Consider the following 5,171-nt stretch of genomic DNA (forward strand, 5'->3'; position numbering starts at 1 on the left):
GAAAATCGATTTTGTGACACGGTTTCCATTTTCTTCAGTAAAATCCAAGAAGTACAGTAATCCCTCGACTATCGCGGGTGTTACGTTCCAAAAAAACCCGCGATAGGTGAAAATACGCGAAGTAGAAACAGTACTATACTGTATTTTTTAAAATTATTTTTATAACTTGTATATATTTATTTTATAATAAATGCAAAACAACACCACGGAGGAATCGACGTAAGTTTAAATAATAAACCGCGATAGGGGAACCGCGATATGGTGAGGGATTACTCTCTATGGATAACACACAAGGTGCAGGCGTGGTTGTGTGGCAAGAAGTTTGTTTTTCAACCACATAGTTGAACATTGGGGTCGGTGTAACCGACAAGCTCCACCCCTCCGCTAAAATTTCCGGCCTTTCTATAATAGAAAATGTTATTAACCTAGAATGTAACTTCATATCTGTTACCATTTCATGAATGTGATGGCGAGAGTTATTATTAAAGGTCCGGCAGTATGAAGTCATGGATGTTCTTGAAAGCCGCACTGTCCAATCAGGGAAACACTTGTAATTTATTCTTTGTTTTTTAACAAAGCTAAGATTTATTTATTCACATTAGCGACATTTCTTTTTACAGGAAAAGAAAAAGAAAACCTTAAAAAACCCCCAAAAAACTAGAAACACATAGCCATGACCACCTCACCAAAGAAACGAAGGAAAAGAAACTTGTAAAGGCGTTGCCGCAGAGAGTGGCCAGAGGCACTCGCTGCAGCAGCTACCCCCACTTCGTGCGGCTCATTTCTCAGACTGGCCGCCGTTATCCCGATTTTCCAGAAGAAATTGGCAGCCCAATAACACTTGAGATCTCGATGGCGACCGGTACGAACTGATAGCGACCTGTCAGGCTCCTGAAACGCTCGGCAACGATATGTTTTGACACTACAGGTAACCACTTTAACGGCTATATTCACAGTGACAGTGAGAGCAAAGTATCCTGGTCGTGAACACAACGCTGCCCCGATGACAAGATAAAAATTGTCCGAGCTCGAATTAACAGAGGCCAGTATACCGATCTAGTTATTTGCCACTGTACACAAAAGACCCCCCCAAAAAACTTGCATTCTGACGGTTACGACAACGTGTTTCATTGATCCAATCATTGCAACCGTCTGCTCGTGAAATTAACCTGCAAATGGCTGAGTACTCCACAGATATGTGTACCCATAACATAGCTCTCAGGAAGATTCGGTGCAACGCAGAATGTGACCAGGCAGACCTTTTCTATTTCTTTACTACCCACAAGGGGCTAAGCACAGAGAGGACAAACAAGGACAGACAAACGGATTAAGTCGATTATATCGACCCCAGTGCGTAACTGGTACTTATTTAATCGACTCCGAAAGGATGAAAGGCAAAGTCGACCGCGGCGGAATTTAAACTCAGAACGTAGCGGCTGGCGAAATGCTGTGAAACATTTCGCCCGGCGTGCTAACGATTCTGCCAGCTCCTCACCGCCCTTTTGAAATACACGTAGTACTCTTTTTCGGGCCTATGGAAACAACGCGCTGCCGGGAATGGAACGCCCGACCTTCCGATCGTTGGCTGAATGTTTTAACTGCCAAGCCGCGCGCCCTCACTGCTGCTGTACAAAATAGAAGATATTAAGCATCTTAGTATCCGTTGAAATCAATGAAAGATCTTTATAAAATATTTATTACCTGCAAATAGTTTGAAAAAGATTTCAGTAGCAGTCGAATTTATCACGTCTGGACGATAAAATATGACTCTGAGATCCCCTTTTATAACGAGACATAAAATGTTGAACAATAATAACAGCAACAACAACAACAACAACAACAACAACACCCCAATGATTTCTAACTTTAATAAACTGGCATTCCGTCGTTTACGACGATGCGTGTTGCAGTTGATCCACTCAACGGAACAGCTCGTAAAATTACTGCACAAGTGGCTGAGTACACCACAGATATGTGTACTCTTAACGTTGTTCTCAGGGAGATTTAACGCGACACAGAATGCAGTAAGGCTGGTCCTTTTTCAAAGGAGGTACTACACATGTTTGCTAGGTGAGTAGAGTGGAGAAACGTGAAATAAGATGTCCCGATCAAGGACATGGCGCGACGCCAGGAATCGAACTCACGATCATGAGATCGTGAGCCGAATACCCGAAACACTAAACCATGCGTCTTCACTCTAACATCGGCTTCAAATTCTGGAACAAGGTCAGCAATTTCGGAGTAGGAGGTAAGTCGATTACATCGACCCCCATTGTTCAACTGGTACTTAATTTATCGACCCTGAAGAGGATGAAAGGCAAATTCAACCTCTGTGGAATTTGAACTCAGAACGTAACGGCAACGAAATGCTGCTAAGCATTCCGCCCGGCGTGCTAACGATTCTGCTAGCTCGCCGCATTGCTTCACCCTAACATTAATACTTATTAACATAAGCACACGGTCGCACAGTTTGGTGGGAGGCGGTGTTACTGATGGAATTGACAACGGTCACTGTTTAGTTAATATATTTTAACCAAACAGGAGGAGAAATAATAAAGCCAGTCAAGTACTGTGGGGTGGGGGTCAATAATAATAATAATAATAATAATAATAATAATAATAATAATACATAAATACATGAAATAAACATTAATTTTAAAATGTTTCTTTGTATAATTTTACTTGGCCAAAATAAGGCTGGGTAAACATGAAAACAGTGAGAGATTCTGTTTAGCATTTCTTTGAGTTTTTTCTGTCTCTTGGGAGCTAATTAATAAACTAGAGGAGGCAATTAAAAATGGTATCGCAATCAACGTGCTAGCGGCAATTTCTTCAATGCAAAACACAAAGGCTGCGTCGTTAGGGTTAGAGTTCTTGCGCTAAAACAAGAAGAAACGAAAGCTGTCCGATGAGCTCGGGTGGCGGCGGCGTGACTTGGCACGAAAACCACAAATCTTTGACAGACTAGGATGGGTGCGTATTACGCGGTTCTAAGCAAATGAGTGCGGACTTCCAGCAGCACTTTGCCCAACGTTTCAGAGAGCTCTGCCATTACGAGATAAACTCTACAGGCATGGAAGCGCTGTCCGATTGGATTGCCCAAGATGCGCGCAGGGCGACGAAATCGTTCTGCGCGTCCTCGCACAGTGTCCGAATTTTGCTGACCTGTTGAGTTTTGTGGAACGGCTGTTATCGCGTGTAGGACGATTCCGACTCTCGACTGAATCAATCATGCGAATCGCCCCTACCACCCACCTTTAACAAGGCAGGGCAGCTGGGTTTCCTCTGCCAAGAGGCTATGGCTAGGGGCAGTGTGATAGAGGATGCTGAAAGGATTGAGAGAAAGACACCTTCCTCTTCGGTCAAGCTCTCATCGCCTTTTTTGAAGTTCCAGTTGGCAAGGAAAGCGAGAATGGAGAGGGAAGTGCTACCACCCAGGGAATTTATGAAAATACGGGTGACTGTGGCAAAAATGGTTAGAATGAATGGCCCTGCTTTAAGTATGTACCTGCAGATTGGAGAACACGAGAGAGGTCTCGTACCTTTGGTGGCCAGGGTAATCCTGGATCTGTGGTGTTTGAGAACCCACATCTGAAAGACTATTAATAGATCTTTTAAAACATTTAGACATTACGTTCTTTATTTAACTTCAATATTTGCTGTCGATAAGACGGTGAGCTGGCGGAACTGTTAGCATGCCGGACCAAATGCTAGCGGGATTTCATCCGTCTTTACGTTCTGTGTTTAAATTCCGCCTTTGTCGACTTTGCCTTTCATCCTTTCGGGGTTGATAAAATAAGTACCAGTTGAGCTCTAGGGGTGGGAGGGTAGATTTACCCACTTCCCCGAAATTTCTGGCCTTGTGCCAAATTTTAAAACCAACATTTGATGCCAGGCCATTTAAACAAAATGGACGCTCACAGTTCACACCATAGCTTTGATTCCTGTTTAAGATAAATTCGCTTCACTTTGGCCGCTGATTCTTTCATGAAATGTTACACAATTTTATTCTTCTTTCTAACAAATTTCTGACCTTTACACTATGTAAGACATTTATTTTTGAAACGACTAGAATTGAACTAAAAAGCTGTAATTAGTGGGTTTAAATGCTCTGATTCCATTCATTCAATTATTCAATAGCTCATTTAACTGCAACTGCGTTCGCACCATTCTTTAGCTAAGATTATATCCGTATGAAACCTTGAGGCATGTTGTTTAATAATGACAATGCCTTAATTAAAATATAATCAACATAGCTTACAGCTCGATGTTCTGTGATTACCGAACACTGTCTAGAGTCCGGAAGATGAAAAATGAACATTCGAATTACTGTTTGGTTCTACAAGAACATTATATCCCCAAGGTAGACGTCGGCAGGAACCTCTCCGTTTTCCTAATTACAACATATAAAACAACTTTCGCTGCCAGCTAGCATTAAATGAAACAACAAAAACGTTTTAGTGAAAAACTTAATTAAAGTAAAATTTAAAAAATGCGTTATACTGTTTTCGTAAATAGTCTACGATAATACCTATTACATGATATTATATTTTTCCGGCAGGTTCCCATACTATTCCTTCATTTGCAAATCAGCTAACTCCCTAACTGATATCAACATACATACACACATACGTATGTATGTGAGTGTCTGTGTATGTATGTATATATATATATATATATATATATATTATATATATATATATATATATATGTGTGTGTATATATATATATATTATATATATATACCGGAGTAAACACATAAATGTGAAACAAGGTGGAAAAAAGAGTACTCAAATACCAGTGGTAGAGTAATATGCTTTATTTAAAGCAGCAGAAAATTCAACAAAACCTGTTACTCTGAGTTTCCCGTTGCCGTTCATCTGTAATTAGTGGGTTTAAAACTGTCCGATGAACGGCAACGGGAAACTCAGAGTAACAGGTTTTGTTGAATTTTCTGCTCCTTTAAATAAAGTATATATATATATATATATATATATATATATATATATATATATATATATATATTGATCAAAATAAATAAAAACATGATGCGAAGGATTCAGCGGTACATATGTTTCGGGCCTTTATTAGACAGATTTATAACAATGCATAATGTATGTCTGTGGCCTTCTTCAGCCGCGCACAACAGCTTCCACAAGGACATGTGTTAC

The sequence above is a fragment of the Octopus sinensis genome, linkage group LG5, assembly GCF_006345805.1.
Source record: "Octopus sinensis linkage group LG5, ASM634580v1, whole genome shotgun sequence".
In the NCBI taxonomy this organism is placed as follows: Eukaryota; Metazoa; Mollusca; class Cephalopoda; order Octopoda; family Octopodidae; genus Octopus; species Octopus sinensis.